Below are 18565 nucleotides of genomic sequence, written 5' to 3'. Positions count from 1 at the left end.
ATGAGGAGTCACAATTGTCCCCCTGTGCAATCAGGGAGACTGCCTAAATGGGGGAAGGAAAGGTAGGAAAGCAGGGATGGAAAAGTTCATGAATGGAAAGTGAAAATAAACCTACTTGATAACTGATTTTGTTCTCCTTGTATATATCTTATTTATGCATGTATGATGCATATATTTTTAATTGAACCATCACCTTCTATTTCCTCAGTTTGTGGCACATAACCATCATTATTAAATCTTTGGGTAGTAGAAGGTCACACTTAATTTATTTATGTTTTTATTTCCTTTCATTTCCATCCCCCCTCCTTTATTCCTCATCCTTATAAGCAACAATTGTTAATAGGTTGTTACATCTATACTAGGGGGCCATCCTGGATCCTCTCTCTTCATGTCTGCATACAACAGTCCTATCGGAACCAATGTACCGTTCCTGTGCTTAGACCTGTTATGTCTCTATGTCACATGTTCACCATATCCAGGACAGGATCTAGCCAGCTCCTTCCTAGGCCTCAAAGGAAGACTGGAACCATGTTAAAACTTCTACGAGACCCAGTTAACTCTAGACTGGACTTTTGCAAAGATCTACCCACCTTGAACCCCCCGCAGAAAAAGTGCCCAAATTTCATTAAAAGCTGTTTTTGTGGGGCTGAGGATTTAGTTCAGTGGTTCCACCACCTAACTCGAAAGTGCAAGGACCTAAGTTCGATCCCCAGTACCAAAAAAAAAGTTGTTTTATCTATACATAAATCCCTGTCATTTTGTTGTTATGTTGTTTTCAAGCCTATTACATTCCAGTGTCGTATTTTATCTGCTAAAAAGAGAGTTTGACATAAATGTTATGTGGTAGATGGAGTAATATGTCTGTAATACCTTTTTCTCTGACAGCAATGTTCAAAGTCTCTGGCTACTACAGGGATAGTAATTTTGATTGTCGTACTTTCTCTTTAATATTGCGGTTATTTCTTCAAATCATTTTCTGATAGTAAATCATTATATTTGTTGCCAGACGTGGTGGCACATACCTGTAATCCCAGTACTCAGGAGGCTGAGGCAAGAGGATTACCATGAGTTCGAGGCCAGCCTGGGCTACATAGTGAGTTCAAGGCCACCCTGAACTACAAAGTGAGACCTTGTCTGTAAAAAACAAAACAAAACAAAAATCCTTATATTTGTCATTTCAGTTCTCTTTAAATACCGAGAAGATGAGGAGATTTTCATTAACTTAATATTGTTGTTTAATTGACTTATTTATAGTATCCAAAGTGTAGCCATTTATACTCTAGCTGTTTGATAGGATTGTGTTTAAAAATAATAGTAGTTTATACACCTAAATTATCCTGAGGCCAATTTAAAACAAACTTTTGGCATCACTCTTGATTTTTTTTCCTTCAATAGTTTATTTAAATTCTAATTTAAACTAAATGTACCCATGTAGTAATATAAATTTTTAATTATGGGATTTAATATTAAAGGAAAACAAATACATTAAGAAGAAAAACAAAAACTGTGAGATCCTTAACAAAATTGCCCAATACATTTTTCTAAGTCCACTTATGGTTTCCCAAAATGTAGGTATGTGATGCAGAATTTAGGAACTGGTAAGAGGTTGGTATAAACAGGAGGAAGCTTATCCTTGAGAAATCCCTGGTGGTGATATTTCTATGATATCATGGTTGGAAGTTACTCAGTTAAAAACAAGATACTATAAATAAGGATTAACTCTATGGTTATAAAAACTATCTGAAAACCAGCTCTTAGAGAAGATGGGCCCTGAGAACATGAGGGCAGAGTGACCTACTCCCACCCTGAAAACGAAAGCTGCTGTTACCTTCAAAGTCTTTCACCATTTGTGTAAAGGGAGACTCCTTAGGTGACTAAGGGGTGTCATTGTTTTAGGGAGGGTTAGGGCCATTGTCTTCTGGTCATTTTAACAGATTAGGATTTAAATGCTTCTCAATTGGAGCTAAAATAATTAGGTTCTTCCAAAAACACAGGGAAACTCTTAAAATGAAGAAGCATATTGCTACCCTTTCCCTAGGAGGGCTTCGGAGCTTTCTCTAAATTTGGAGCCAAGACCCTCAGCTTTGCAGTAACCTACTATCCCTTTACTCCCTCTTTTTTGTCCTAGAATCTTTCTGATCCAGGGCTGCAATGAGCTCACACCACATCATGCAAATCAGGGAAATGTGCTCCAAACAGATCAATACAGCCCTGTTCCCAAGACACTGGTCTGCACCATGGGTCTCAGTCTACTTCCCACTCCCTCACACACCTGCCACTAGCACATGTGCTTTCCTTCCTCATCAGTTTCCAAACAAGCATTAGCCTCCACTGTTCTCTGGAAACTTTCCCCCTGGATACCACATTGCCCTCCAGTAACTACCCCAAAGCTCAGTTCTCTTTCCCACCCTTCAGTGAGATCATCAGTGGTTCCAGATGGCTAAATCCAAGGAACAGTTTTTGTTCCGCATATTACTGGCCCACTCAGAAAACTCTGACCCTCCTGATCATTCTCTCCTTCAAATGCTCTTCCCCTGGCCTTAGTGACACCATAGCTCCTGGTATTCCTCCTCCAACTCTCTGACCTCTTCTTTCAGTTTCTTTGGCTGGGGCTTTCTCTTTGAAACAGTGTTTAAATATGAGCTTCACTCAAGCCTTAGTCCTGCCCTCCCACTCTTGCCATTCTGGAGTTTCTCTGTGATCTCAAATACTCTTTCCACAGCCAGGGAAAATATATTCCTCCATCCTCACATCCACCTCAGGAGGGAACAGTCCTGGAGCTACTTCCCTGGCCATCTCTCCACCACTTACCACTGTTCTCCAAAGACCAAGTAAATGAGCAAATTGTGGAAGTTGGGGGAGCCTGCACAAACTCCAGGAAGCCAAACTGGCCCACCTAGGACTGGGTCTGGCTACTAGAGCAGACACAGGCCCCACTGGGTGGGCAGCTTCAATTCAGCTGGGTGGGAAGATTTAATTCAAGGGGAAGGAATCAGGAAGCACAAGGTGGGGCTGCAGACTCCCAGCTGAATTTTCCAATTCAACTTTATCAGCAATAAAGTTGATATACTGATCCCTGGCTATGGCCTAGTTCTACTTCTCAGCTGGCTCTTAACTCAGCAGTTTGTACCTCTATCACCGCCTTTAAATTCTACATATGGCCCACAAATCAGGAAAGCCTTAAAGATGGGATTTGGGAGACTTAAGAGAGAGAAAGATACTACAGGTAGAGATGGGACAGGAGGCTTCTGTACTTTAATAAACACAGGACTTCTAGTTGTTTGGCTTTTTTCAGATGGAACGCTTTGATGAGCCTGATGTCACAGGCCTCAGCAAATCCAACCCTTTGCAAGCTCTGTATACACAAACTACGCAGATTGGCAACCTATAGATCTAAGCAGGTGTGCCCAAGAGGGGAATGAGTTTTTCAGTCACTTAAAACATGCTTAGCTTCTATGAACAAACTCTTTAGATGTTTGTGGTTGGGATTATTTTTGCTGCTCTTACCATGTTTCTCAGGCCAAAGGAAGCTAAGCTCCATGTGGGTTAGAGCTACAGTTCTCAAACTCTAACATACATAAGAATCACCAAAGAAGCCCATTAAAATATAGTTTCCTGGGCTCCCATGCCTGCCTCAGTTGGCTTGGAATGATGAGGTCCATCGATTTGCATTTCTAACAAGTCCCAAGAGATGTTCATGCTCGTTGACTGAGAACCGCTGTGCATGTTCCTTAGGTGTGTTAAGTCAACTGGCTCAGATTTTCTTCCTCTTTATATTATGCTGAACTGAATCCAGTTTCAGGGCCAAGAAGAAAATCGTGGTGAAATTAACCTCCAGATTCCTTATGACTTAACCTTTGGAGACCTAGAATCACACTCATACCCCATCACACTGATCAAAGTCTTCTAAATTTATTGCTCAAGCCCAGCCATGGTTTGATCAGAGACTTAGATTTGGAGGTTCAACCACAGAGGGTGGTAGATTTTTATCAACGAACAGAAGAATAGGGGCCTTTATTTTATAGGTGGCAAGTCATTTGGGGGCATTAATGAAAATATTAGTAAAACCAAAGACTAAGAAGGATAAAAAAAGGCTTGTGCCAGGAACATACTGTATCTAGGCATCAAGAAAAAGCTGGATTGGTTTAAAATTTTTGAGCTTGGAGTTAGAATGAGGACAACTGGAAAGAGAAAAATAAAGGAGCTGGGCTGATAATAGGGGTTGGAAGGAGAGTGGGGTTCAGACAGGAACACTCTAGTTGTTTGGAGACTATCCATTCTGATCATGACTTCCAGGGAGAAAGAAAATTTTCTTAGGGAAAAGTATTTTGTTGGTTTGTTGGTTGGTTAGTTTGGTTCTTTAGTTTTCTTACAGTGCTGAGGATCAAACCCAGGGACTCATATATATGCTAGGCAAGGGCTTTATTACTGAGCTATAACCCCATCTCCAAGGAAAAAGTTTTGATCATGTAGGTCAGGCTAGTCTAATAGGAAATGAGAAAGGAGTTGTGGTTGAATTTGATCATTCTCAAAGAAGGTATTAGAAACTCTTTTGTTTTTTGGCTGATTGGGGTGCAAAGAACTCTTAATAGAAGGGAAAGAGATTCAGAGAACAGACTAGAATAATCTCCACACCCTCACCACCCTCAACCAGGGAGTGCAGTTCCAGGAAGCTCTTGAGAAGTACCCTCTTAAAAGGTCAGATAAGGAGTCAACAATAAATTTAATTGGGGAATCACCCTCTAACAACTGCACAGTTGTATCAGGCAGTCACACAACTGTGGCCAGGTTTGAAGGGGCAGGAATGGAAATTCAAGCATAGAACACTTACAGCATTTACCAATGACATTCTAGGTGGTTCCATTATTACACATGGATTGCAGGCATGGCATATACCTTTAGGGTGCATACCTGGGAAATTTCTGGAGGGGGATTTTCAGGGAAGACATGGAAGGTGAAATGAACTGTAGGTGACCAGGCAGAACAGTGGTAGATTTCCAGGCCTGATTAGATTTTGGATCAACAGAACAACACCATGCAGGAAAGATAAAGGAGAATGACATTAATTTCAACAGCCATGGTTTAAGCAGACTTATAAATGCATCATTTCATGTCACTCACTGTGGTGGACCCAACAAGACAGAACATAAGGAGTCTATCAGGAAAACAATCATCTTGACTCAAAAGCAAAGGGAGGGCTGGGGATTTAGCTCAGTGGTTCCAGTGCCTGCCTCGAAAGCACAAGATCCCGAGTTGGATCCCAGGTACCCCCCACCAAAAAAATCCAAAGGGAAATAAAAAGGAAAACACTAGTCAGTATAACAAACAGTGTTGGCTGACATGTGATAAGGAAGGAAATAATACACTGCAGAAGCAAGGTAAAATGTTGAAAAATCAGCTGAATCTTTCTGAAAGGAGACATGGGACTGAGGCAAGTTGGTAATCAGTAATCAGAGGCATGTTCCACTTTGCTGAAAAAGACAAGCATAAGGAAAATTTCCGTTGCCCGAGACACAGCTTTAATAGCAAAAAAGAGGAAGGTAGTGGCTTGTGGACCTGCACAGGGTGTATATTTATCATCCCTGGACCTAAGGGAAGAGCCTCAGAACCACCACTATCACAAATAGGTACTAAGAGTGTTCCATGAGCCGCTAGTGTTCCAGGCACTGGGAGTACAACCATGAACAAAGCAAGATCTCTGCCCCCATGGAACAGCAACAGCAAGAATCTATTGTTGCCGGGAATTTAGCTCAGTGGTTCCATCACCTGCCTCATAAGTGCAAGGTTCCGAGTTCGATCCCCAGTACAAAAAAAAAAGAAAAAAGAATGTATTGTTAGAGATTCTCAAGATTAAACAAGTGAGAAAACTGTTTCGGGAGAGTTACCACAGACCTAAGAAATTCTAGGCAAGAGACAATGCTTACAGTTCAGAAGTGGTGATAAATATTCAGAGATTTCTGTAAGTTACAACTTCAGCAGCTTGAAATCTACCACCATGGGAGGATTTTACACCAAGAAAACTGGAAATTCCACAAATCTTGGCTTCCCTTCTGCATTCTCCAGAAAGCCAGTTTACCAGCCCTGAATTACAATGGTTGCTGACAAATGGACATGGGCCTATGTCTTTGGTTTGCCAGGGGGGTATGGTATTATGGTTTGAATATGTCCCCTAAAATTCATGCCCTGGAAATTTAACCACCAAAGTCATACATTAATGGTATTTGAAAAGTGGGACATTTAGGTGGTAATTGATAATTTACAGATAACTGGATTAATGAGTTATCACAAGAATGGCTTTGTTATAAAGTGGGCCCTTTCTGGCAAGCTTGTTCTGTCATGACACATGATCCCCTGTGCCACCTTGGAACTTTGCAAAAAGTTCCCACAGGTGAGAAGGCTCTTGACTTTAGACTTCCCAGACATTAACACTGTAAGAAATAAATTTCTCTTCTGTATAAATTTTCCTGTTATAGCAACAGAAAACAGGCTAAAACACAAGAATATGGAAATTAAGGGATTTTAAATATACAGAATAAAAAGCAAGGAGTCACCAGTAAGTTCTGGAGTACCATTGAAAATTTTTAAATTTTGCAAAACCCTAAGGAGTTTTCGATTTCCAACTGTGATATGGCACATGTACTCCATGATTAACCTCTTAGTGGAATATCTCTCCCAACAGAGTGTAAAGTTAACAGATCAAGAACTATGGAAAACTGGTCATGGACTGATAGGCAAATCAATACTGCTATCTATAATAGATTTTCCTTTTTCTTTCATGTTTCTTTGTCTCCTGTCCTTTCCTCAGATACTGCTGGACCTTTGCTAGGTCATTAGCTAGTGCCAGTACTGTGTGTATATTCTGGGAGTCCAAGGGATTTACTTTGATTGGTGAAGTGGACATTCATAGGAATTTTGGCCACCAATCAACAGAACCTCTTTCCCTTCCTTAAGAGTCTTGGTAGGAAATTGAGTCTGTTCCCTTTTATAAAAGCAGAAATGCCACTCTCCTCTCCAAGATTCCCTTGCAATCATGTGACCAAGGCTCAGCCAGTTAAATGCATCCACCCTACGCTTTGAGTCAGGGGTCAGTGATGCACAGATGAGGCCCAAAAGAGAATCTCCCAGATAAAAGGTCCACAGATCACCAGCAACAGCAATTCATAGATCACATCATTCAGAATTAGGTTTTCCGGGCTTCCCTGTGATGCTCCCAACTATTCAATGGGCTTTGGATAAATTCCTTCTTTGCTTAACTCAGGCAGTGTCAGTTCCTGTGGCTGACAGCCTGAAAATCAGGACTGATATAACTGGTTTAACTTCTGCAGATTTGCTCATGTTTTTAAAATTTGTTGGGTGTGGGGCTGGTACTGGGATTATCTTCTACGTCTTGTTAGCTCTTTGGCCTCTAAAAGCGAATTTAGCTATAGTCACTGAAGGACCCTTGCTCTTCCCAGGAACCCAGTGAGGCCCCTGAACTGAGGCTAAACAGGATGAGAGTTTGTGCAGGAGAAAATTGTGGACCTTAATGTCTGTGGCCTTTACCTTAGAAAAGCAAGAAGATTAGGTCTGAAAGATATTGCTCCTTGGGAATAAAATACTATATTTTGTAATATCTAACATACTACAAAGAAGGGGGAAAAAACTACCAATTACATATTAACAAAATGCCTTTTTGTCACTTAAAATGTTTATTTTATGCTTACTTAAAAAATTCTTTTAGACTTACTTAGCTATAGATTTTGTTTTGGTTTGGTTTTTTTGGTACCAGGTACCAAACTCGGGACCTTGCACTTGCGGCAAGGCAGGCGGGGGGAACCACTGAGCTAAATCCTTGGCCCAGCTATAGATTTTTAATAATATATTGCCTTTGTGCATACATAAAAGGAAAAATATAAGCAAAATAACATAAAATATTCTTAGTAGCTCTTTATTCAAAAATCCAAATATTCTAAATCTTTTTTTTTGTTGAGGGGGGATCAAACTCAGGTCCTTGCACTTGCGCAGCAGGTGGCAAAACCACTGAGCTAAATCCCCGGCCCTCTAAACCATTTTTGTTTTCAAAGTTGGAAAAGAGCTGCTATTAAATATCACCTCCCCCCACCTAGATAATTCACACAAGTCTATAACATACTCTGAATATGGATTTTCATACATGAAACTTCAATTTCTGGTGGCATTTCAGTAAGCATTTTAAAGCTTTTTATTTTGAAATAAATTTAGATGCAAATAAAAAATAGTGCAGAGTTCCCAAGGGCCCATGTCCCAACTTCCCTCCATGTTCTTAATCACTTCTTAAAAATTGAAATATAATCTACATACCATAAAGTTCACCCTTTTAAAGTGAATGACTCATTGTTTTTTAAAGTGTATTCACAAAGTTGTGCAGCCATCACCACTACTTGTTACAGAATAATTTCTGGTACCCTATCTTCTTGTATAACCTTGTATCCATGAGCACCCATCTCCTCCTCTGCTGCTCCTACTTACCCAGTCCACACAACCACTAATCTGTCTCTGACCAAATCACTTTTTAACTCAGAGTGGTCTGTGTGTGTCTCAAATAATGTTACCCTCTGTGTTACCAAGAGCATCAGTGATTGAGCATTTTATAACAGAGTGCTCTAGTCTGTCTACAGGGTTTTCTTCCATGCCACTGATACCCACTGTGTGAGTTTTGATGTGCATGCACAGGCAATGACAATTCCTTCTTAACTGTAGCCTGGTTGATTAGACTATAATATGAACGAATCCCAATTTCAGAAAGCTTAAGACATGAAGAGGGAAAAAATTCCACATCTCAGAATCAGTGAAATGCTATAATGGAAGAAGGTTATTTGGGATATTATTATTTGATTGACATCCTATCATTGTTAGACATAATACTGCTATATGTTTCCATTATCCTCTGATCCCATTGCATATTTTCTGGTGAGTCAGTTGGATAATACAGCTGAGGAAATATGAGATTAGGAAATAGAATAGTAATGAGTTTCTTTCTCAGGGTGTAATGAGCACTTTTTTTTTTTGGTACCAGGGATCGAACTTGGGATCTTGCACTTTCAAGGCAGGCTGCAGCACCACTGAGCCAAATCCCTGGCCCAATAAGCACTATTAATTTAATAAAATAATTGTTTTGCTCCCATTTCAGAGCCTTCTTGGAGGAGGCTCTCAAAGGAAGAGAGGATGGTATGGGGAAGCAGGGGAGGGGAGTGTCACAAAGGCTGGAGCAGGACAGCAGCATGGTTTCAATCCTCAACTCAGGGACATTTGCTTCTGGGACAGCAAAGACATCTTGCTGTCTCTTCAGCCCCTGCCCATGCTGGTTATTTTCTGTTGCCCTGACTCTCTACCTTCCCTCCTCTGCTCTGTGCCTGGGCTGTCTGACTGCTACTGACTGCATTCCCTAGTCAGTACAATCCTCTGCCTTCTGGAGGGTTTGGCCAATGGTAGGAGGTTCAGAGGTGGGAAGAGCAGGAAGGCAAGGTATTTTTCTACCTGAACCCCAGCCTGTCCACCCTGGCCACTGAGGATGACAGTTTTGGCACTAGCTTCTTTCCTCTGCCTTGTTCCTGTTGGACAGTGCCTCCCCACAGTTCTGGTAACAACTCCCTTCCCTTGTCCCTTCTAGGACTTACTAATATTAGTTCCTGGAAGTATCTGAATCCCTTGTTGGTAGACTTAACCTTGCCCACACCTCTGCAAATTATGTCTTTGCTAAACCCTCCTCAATTATAGCTGTGAGTGCACCTTCTGTTTCCTGCTGGAAAGCTTGTCCTTTCCACAGGTTGACTCACTGACAACTTGAGCGCCTCTCCCTCCCTCTCTGACCCACTGGCCCATGTAGCAGACACCCAGTCCTCTCTCCTGTATGATGCACTGTTACTGGGCCAAGCTCGGTTCTGCAATAGGGAGGGAGATCTGCAAGTGGGGGCTAATAGGTGAATTTCACGGAGGAAGATATTTAAAAAGCCCAGCTTGTCTACAGATCAAAGCTTTATTCTACAATCCAATTTGTCCAATAAAGAAGTTGAGATTCTGATCCCCAAGATAATATCTATTTCTCAGTTGACTCTGAACCCAAAAGGTAGGGGGTATTATTCACTGGTATCCTTGAAACCCAACAACCACTGTCAAATCTGTATCACCAGTGAAATACCTGTCTTACTATTTCACAATCTGCTTAGATTGAACATTCCCACACCAAATTTATGATCTTCCTCCCCTAAACCTGGGAATTTTCCAATGTTCTGTATTTTATTCCATGGTACTATTCTCTACCCAGTTGCTCATGCCAGAAACCTGAAAATCATTCTTGACACCATCTTCTTCATCTTTCTACACATAATTTAATTTTTTTGGTTTTGTGGAGATGGGGTCTTGCTATGAAGTTCAGCCTGGCCTTGAACTGACTGTGTAGTCCAGGCTGGCCTTGAACTTGCAGCAATCCTCCTGCTTCAGCCTCCCAAGTCCTGGGATTACAGGCATGCACCACCAGGCCCTGCTAAATTTTTAAATACTGTAGATTCTTCCTGTGAACAGATCATTAATCTATTCATTTCTCTCCATCATCATGGCTACAGCTTTATACAAGCTGCTATTGGCTCTTGCCTGAACAATTATAACTTTCAGAAATGAGTTCATCTCATTTCTCATCTCATTTCTGCCCTCCTTTCTAAACCATTTGTTCTTCAACATCTAAGCTTTTTTCTTATTTTAAAATCAAATTTGCTCATAATACTCTTCTGCATAGAAGCTTTTAGGGCTCCCCAGTGTTTTTAGGATAAAGTTCAAATACTCACCATGGTTTAAAACACCCTGGAAGATCTGCCTGTTTACCCTTCCTATTTTGTCAAGAACTAAGTAATCTTCACACACAGTGCTCCAAACATACTGACCTTCTCTCTATTCCTTGAAAATGCTTTGTTCTGGCCCACCTGAGGCCATTGGACATTCAAATTCATCAGCCCAGACTCTCCTTCAGCCCCCATAGCCCCAGCCCAGCCTTTCAATTCTCCTTCCTTGCCCTGGCACCTTAAAACTCCTGTACTTTCCTTTAAAACACTTGTCACAGACATCTGTGTAAACTTTTACTGATTTTCTGCCTCCTCCACTAGACTTGAAGCTCCCATCAGAATAGAAATCGTGTTTACCTTGTTCACCTCTAGGTTTCAGGGCCCAGCATACAGCCTCATGTGTGGGATTGTTCAATATACATCTGTCAAATAAATAAAAGAATGATCTTTGTTCAGTTATTTTACCACTTTGAACCTGTCTCTTCATCTCTTAAATAAGAGGAAGTGAAATGGGGCTTCTTCCAATGTGAACATTTTGATTCTGTAATACAATGCACTTCTTTGAATAAAAAAAAAAATCGCTCAGTTAAAGAGGAAGTGATAAAAGAGGATGTTCTTGAGACAACTCTGCTGACCCCACTGCTCAAAGTTCACAGGGAAATGCAACATATACAACTGCTTGGCAGGTCAAAGAAACATCTCTATTTCCAAGAGTTTGTCCCTTCTCTCACAACAGTTAAGCTACGGGCTTGGCCTTATGTGCTTAGCTGCCCTTTTAGTGCATATCAGACAACTTATTAAACCCCCAAACTTTATCGAGGTTTCTTAGACTTTGAAGGCACAATTAGGGGTAGTTTTCAAATTGTGAGATTTTGGTGGTGCTGGTAGAGTGTTGTTAGAATCTGTTCACATTTCATCATTTTAAAGCAGAATCAAGCTAAACAAAAATTAGCCCATTTTCTAAAATTTCAGATGTATTATGAAGCTTCCAGGAAATCTAAAATGGCTAAGGAACATTCATTCTAGTACAGAATGACTTCTAAACCTTTTTTCCCTCATAGTAAGTGACACATTTTCAAATGAAAGCACCTAATATCTGGGGGCCTTAAAACAACAAAAAATAAGTCTCCAAGTGTTTGGAACCATGGACACCATGAAAGGTAGCACTCTATCTGCTCCAGGGTAGTAGGTACTCTCTAGGATAAGAACTAAACTAACCACCCACTGCCTGCCTCACAAGCGCAAGGTCTCAAGTTCAATCCTTGGTACAAAAAAAGCCCCCAAAAACAAAAAACTAAACTAACCTGGCCAGTGGCCAGGTGTGGTGCCACATGCCTATAATCTCAGTGCTCAGGAGGCTGAGGCAAGAGTGTCGAGTTTGAGGCCAACCTGAGCTACATAGTGAGTTCAAGGCCAGCCTGAACTGCCTAGCAAGACCCTGTCTCAAAACAAAACAAAACAAAACAACTAAGCTAACTTAGTGGTCATGAATAGCAATACTTTTTTGATGATAAAAGTGTATAATAAGATGACTGACACCTTTGGGCTAAGGATCTTTCAGAACTCTCTGCCCAAGTCTGTGGGTATTGTGATCCCTTCAAAAGATATGTTCAAGGCCTAGCTCCTAGTACCTATCAATGTGACCTTATTTGGAAATAACTGGTCACATTTGTTGCAGATACACTTAGTTAAGATGTGATCATCCTGAATTAGGGTATGACTAGTATCCTAATAAGAAGAGATATAACCTATAGATACAGAAGAAAGATGGCCATATGAAGACAGAGACAGAGATCTTAATTGTGCTGCCATGAGCCAAGGAACACCTGCAGCTACCAAAACCTGGGTAAGGAAAAGAAGAATACTCCCCAGAGCCTTTGGAGGAAGCACAGCCCTGCCAGCACCTTGATTTCAGACCTCTGGCCTCTAGAACTGTGAGAAAATGATTATCTTGTTTTAAGCAACTCAATGTGAATTATTTTGTTATTGAATCCTATGTTAATTAATGCATCAAACTGTAGGAATTTATTCCTCTAGAGTAAAGTATGGCCTAAAGGCCAACTACAGTTTGTTTTTGACTCATGAGGTAAAATATTTTTTTTTCCCCAGAAGGACATTTACAATCAGTTTGATGACAAGAGATGCTAACTTTGATCTTCAGTTAAGCAAAATGTTACCCCCCTGAAAGAATTCCACTCTTCTTATTAGAAGACCTGTACTATAATAAACTATATTCAATTATTATATTTTTAATTCCACCAACTAAATTGCAAAAATGTGTTCTTTCATTTCATATGACTATGTTTATAATGTCTACAATTCTACATCTTGGCCTACAAAGCCATGAATACTTTGTATCTGTCCTACTACAAGAAAAGTTTGCTGAACTCTGCTTTGGAAGGATATCAGTACTACCTTCTCCTTTAGTCAGCCATTTCTAAGTTATTAGTGAACACATTTTAATTATGATCAAGATTTTGGTTTTTTGGTACCAAGGATCGAACTCAGGAATTTGCACTTGTGAGGCAGGCACAGTGCCACTCAGCTAAATCCCTGGCCCTCAAGAGCTTTGATTTTTATGTTTTCATTTTACATAAACTTTTTTTCTCATGTTACTTCTTTATGAGAACTTTATTTTATTTTATTTTTTTGAGACAGGGTCTCACTATGCAGTTCAGGCTGGCCTTGAACTCACTATATAGCCCAGGTTGGCCTCGAATGTGCAGTGATCCTCCTGCCTCAATCTCCTGAATGCTGGGATCACAGGTGTGTGCTACCACACCTGGTTTATGAGAGCTTTAATAAGTGAACTGTATAATATAGTATTCATATGCCTTACAATTTACCGCTTTAAAGTGTACTACTCATTGGGTTTTGTTTTGGTTTGGTTTGGTTTTCGTCTTTTGCGGGGGGGGGGGGGGTTGGTACTGGGGATTGAACTTGGGACCTTGTGCTTGTGAGCAGGTGGCAGCGCCACTGAGCTAAATCCCTGGCCCCCATTAGTTTTTATTTTTATTTCTCAGGCTGGCCTCGAACTCGCTGTGATCCTCCTGCCTCAGCCTCCCAAGTGTTGGGATTACAGGCTACTCGGTGGTTTTTAATGCAGGTTGTGTATTTCTTATCTGAAATGCTTGCAATCAAGTGTTTGGTTTTTGTATTTTTAAGAATATTTGTATATATGTAATGAGTGATTTTGGGGATGGAACCCAGGTCTCAACATGGAATTCATTTATGTTTCACATATACATTATAAATATAGCCTGCAGGTAATTTTGTACTATATATATATTTTGGGGGGGGTGGTACTAGGGATCGAACTCAGGACCTTGCACAATTTTGTACAATATTTTTACTTTGCCTATGTCTTGACTGTGCCCTATCACATGAGATCAGGTATGGAATTTTCACTTGTAACATGTTGGTATTCATACAGCTTCAAATTTAGGACCATTTTGGCTTTCAAATATTTGGACTAAGGATGTTCAACCTGTTTACTCAGTTTTGAAACTATCATCACAATGAATTTTATAATATTTTCAAGAACTCCATAAAGATATCCCATACTCATTTTACTCATCAATTGTCGGTCTTTATGTCCCTCCAGCCCAAGGCAACCACTAATCTACTTCCTGTCTTTATGGATTTGCCTTTTCTGAACATTTTATGTGTATTTTCTATGTTACTCTTCTGCATCTGATTTGGTGGATGATAATTTTTTTAAATGTTCTTTCAATACTTTATTTACTTTTGGAGGTTTTTTTGAGACAGGTTCTCACTATTTAGTTCAGGCTGGCCTTGAACTCACCACGTAGCCCAGGCTAGCCTTGGCCTCAAAGTGATTCTCCTGCCTCAGGCTCCCAAGTGCTGGGGTTACAGGTATGCATCACCACACCCAACCTTTCAATACTTTAAAACAAGAATTAATACTACAGTGTGAAGAGGCTTTGACTCCCCTGATATCCATCTTTCTCATAATAAATTTATCTCACAGATATGGCTCCACTAGCAATATTTCCCTTTCAGAAAAATATTAAATGATTGAAAATTCTATGTACCCAGTTCACAACGATACTAAACTTCTCAGTTGGTGAGTTTTAACATGTCAGGAATCAGTCCAAATATCTGTCATAGTTTGTTGGTAATATGGAATAGGAAGAAAAAGTAGTAAAAAGAAACTTATACAAATTGCCCTTAGAAGATATCTAAACTTTTCATAGTATTTTCACCTTAACATATTTTCATAATCAAGATTTTTTTAAAAATTTACTTGGTCTCACCAATTATTTGTTTTTATTATAACAGGTCCTCTGACTGGAAATCACTTCACCTTGTTTGTCACAGTAATTAATTATACAGTAATGACTTCTAATGGGCCCTTGGGTTCTTTCCCTACTTATTAAAAAACCATAGCATTTAAATCACCTCGTCTAATGTTCTAGTTTCTATTGTGACCTACTAAACCACCCCAAAACTTATTGGCTTAAAACAATAATCCTTTTATGATCTCTTATGGTTTCTGTGAGTAGGAATTCAGGAAGAGTTCCAGTGGATGGTTCTGGGTTAGGATCATTCATGTAGTTGCAGTCACACAGAGGCAGGAGATGGGAGAACAAGCAATGGGAAAGCTTGGAATGGCTGGGCATCTTTTCTCCATGTGACACCTTTTCTGCATGTGGTCTGTCTATATAAGTTAGTTGTGCTTCCTTGCAGCATGGTGGCCTTGGGGTAGTAAAGCTTCTTATGTAATGGGTCAAGGTTCTAATGCAGGATCCAGACAACTAGGAAGAATCTGTACCACCTTTTATGACCTAGCCTGGAAAGCCACATAGTAAATTCTGCCATAATCTTTGGGTCAACCAGTCACCATGGTTTGGCCCAGGTGCAAAGGGAGGGGCTACATAACTCATGTTTTCATAGGAGGATGGTGGAGGAATTTGCAGAAATGTTTTAAAACTGCCACTACCTATACAGACAATATTTTTTGGTCAACACAATATTTACTCTGGTTGGACACATTTTTCTCTCCTCTTTACTTCCTTGTTTTCTCCCTCTCCTATGGGGGAGTTAAAAGATTTCAGTTCTGAATTGTGTGTGTGTGTGTGCATGCGTGTGTGTGTGTGTGTATGTGTGTGTTTCTGTAGATACACAATCTTGCACTAGGCCCAAATATTTCCGGCTGCTCTGTTCTACTCTGCCTACTTCCTGTTTGGCTGACTTTTATTTCCTGTACTCTGTCAAAAGGCTTTGTCAAAGTTGTAAACTTCCATCATGACCTAGGCACGTGTTCTATTTCTGAATCTGCCAGTTGTCTTGAGCAAGAGCAGGCACACAGTAACTCTTAAGTATAATACAGGAAGTGAAAATTAAAATTCTGTGTCTTAATAGTGATAAGATTAAATAACCACTTTAAAGGAATACATATATTAGTGGAGACCATTTTCCAGGTGTTCATCTTTCAGGCAGTTTGCCTTCTCATTGTGAAATGCTCTAGGCCATTGGTTGGACCACAGAGGATCCAGCCCCTCTTAATAAGAAAGGTCTTATTTCTGGATGATTACAGACCTGGCTAGCAGTTTCTCTTTTAGGGGTAGTTCCGTATCTCTTAAATTATTTTGGGTTGCAAATAACAGGAACCTCACTTGGCTTAAATCATAAGGGAATACTTTTTTTCTCCTTCAAATCATTTTCTTTATTAGTACATGTTTGTTGTACATGTTTATATTCCTTATGGAGGAATGTACATAATACATATATATATATATATATAAAATGGTACATGTACATAATACATCTTAATTCCTTTTATTTTCTGCATGTACATAATGCACCTTAATTCCTTTTGTCATCCTCCTTTCCTTCCTCCCCCTCCTCTTCATCCATCTCATGATCACTTCCTTTTTATATGTTTGCAGTACATAATGTTTACATTTCTTGTGTGTAGTACATGTACATAACACATCTTAATTTTTCATCCCCATTCCCTCCTCTCCCTTTCCTTTCCCTTCATCTCTTGATCCCCTTCCCCTTTGAGAAAGATCTATCTCTGTACTTCTTATCTATCTTTAATATGATCCTATTTGTTGATTCTTGGTACTACTGTACTTCCTATGCAACTGGGATTTTTTTCAGAATATTGTTGCCTATGCCTATGCCTTCAAGAGTTTTACCTATTTCGTCTGCCAACAAGTGTTTCTGTTCTAACATTTAGTTCTCTGATGAGTTTGGATTTTAGTTTAGTACATGGTGAGAGATAGAGGTCTAGATTCAATCTTCTCCATGTGGGTAGCCAGTTTTCCCAACACCATTTATTAAAGAGGCTATCTTTCCTCCAGTGTATGTTTTTGGCTCCTTTGTCAAAGATCAAATAGTTTAATATTTTGGGGATTGTTTCTGCATCCCTTATGTTGTTCCATTGATCCTGTCTGGTTTTGTCCCAGTACCATGCTGTTTTTATTATAACTTGTAATATAACTTCAAGTCCAGAATTATCATGCCTCCCACTTTGCTCTTTTTACCCAGGAGTGCTTTTGCTATCTAGGTCTCTTCTGGTTCCATATGAATTCTTGGGTTGTTTTCTCCAGTTCTGTGAAGAATACTGTTGGATTTTGATTGGAATTGCATTAAATCTGTGTATCAATTTTAGAAGTATGGCCATTTTGACTATGTTGGTTCTGCCTGTTCAAGAATAGGGGATATCTTTCCATTTTCTGATGTCCTCTTCAATTTTGTTTTTCAGAGTGCTGTAGCTTTTGTTGTAGTGGTCTTTCACTACCATAAGGGAGTATTTATTATCTCATATAACTAAAAGTCTCAAGTGGGACAGTTCCAACTCAGCAGTTAACCATGCCCATCAAAATTCTGGTTCCTTCTACATCTTTATGCTCTAACATCTTCAGTATATTGGCTTTATTTTTACCTCATGACCTCAAAATAGTTTCTATACTTATTTGTCACATGTAGGCACAGCAAAGTCCAAACGAATCACTGGGTGTCTCTTTTAATGTGAAAAAAAGAAAAAACTTCTTAGTCTGTGCAATTATAATAAAATATGTGACACTGGAGAATTTATCAAGAACAGAGATTTGGTTTCTTGCAGTTCTGAAGGCCAGCATCTAACGAGGGCTACCTTGCTGCAACATCACATGGCAGAAAGCAGAAGGGCAGGAGTGCAAGATGACCCCCCTCAAACTCAAGCCCTTTTAAAAGGGCTAAAATCTCATCCATGAGCACTCAACCCTCATGATTTAATAATTTCTTAGGGACTCCACCTCTTAATATTAGCACATTGGAGACTAGGTTTCCAACACATGAATGGGGGGAGGGAGGGACACACATTTTAAAAACCATGTCAAAAACCCCAGAAGCTCTACAGCAACTTTCCCCTTTGTGATACACTGACCAAAAGTGTGTCACTTGTCCATTCCTAAACCAGTCTCTGGGTTAAGGATGGGATAAGCATGATTGTTTCAGAGAAGTATATAGTGTTTGTAGCAGGACAGCAAACCCAAACAAAAATCAAGGTTCTGTCAAAAAAGTGGAAGGGTGCTAAATTCAAGTACAAGTTCTAGGGGCCCCTAGAGATTTCTTGGTATTTTCTCTGTAGATGATCATTTCATCTACATATAAAGATTTTGCTTCTGCCTTGCCAAACCTACCCTAGTTGTGTCATTTTATTGCCAGACTATTTTGGTGGGGCCTTAGGTTTCAAAGTTTAATGGACAGATAAAGAGTAAGCATATCTGCTCTTGCTCCCCACCTTAAGGAGAAAGCAT

The 18565-nt window shown here is 39.9% G+C and overlaps 1 long non-coding RNA gene across 2 annotated transcripts in view; it reads right to left on the bottom strand.

The window, feature by feature from the left end:
- The window catches only part of LOC101700994 (uncharacterized), a 57211-nt gene that overhangs the window by 25245 nt on the left and 13401 nt on the right, over positions 1–18565 (bottom strand). Inside the window, exons 2-4 of one of the 2 annotated variants that reach the window (XR_015452978.1) lie at positions 11151–11215; positions 4912–5003; positions 1023–1134 (exon numbers count right to left, since the gene is read on the bottom strand). This is a non-coding gene — a long non-coding RNA (uncharacterized LOC101700994). The remainder of the gene's footprint in view (positions 1–1022; positions 1135–4911; positions 5004–11150; positions 11216–18565) is intronic. The other variant, XR_015452977.1, reaches the window with a different exon arrangement.

This window comes from Heterocephalus glaber, unplaced genomic scaffold (assembly GCF_053883595.1).
Source record: "Heterocephalus glaber isolate CG9 unplaced genomic scaffold, H.glaber_assembly_v1.0 deba00001457, whole genome shotgun sequence".
NCBI lineage: Eukaryota > Metazoa > Chordata > Mammalia > Rodentia > Bathyergidae > Heterocephalus > Heterocephalus glaber.
This window is presented reverse-complemented; position numbering and strand designations above follow the sequence as displayed.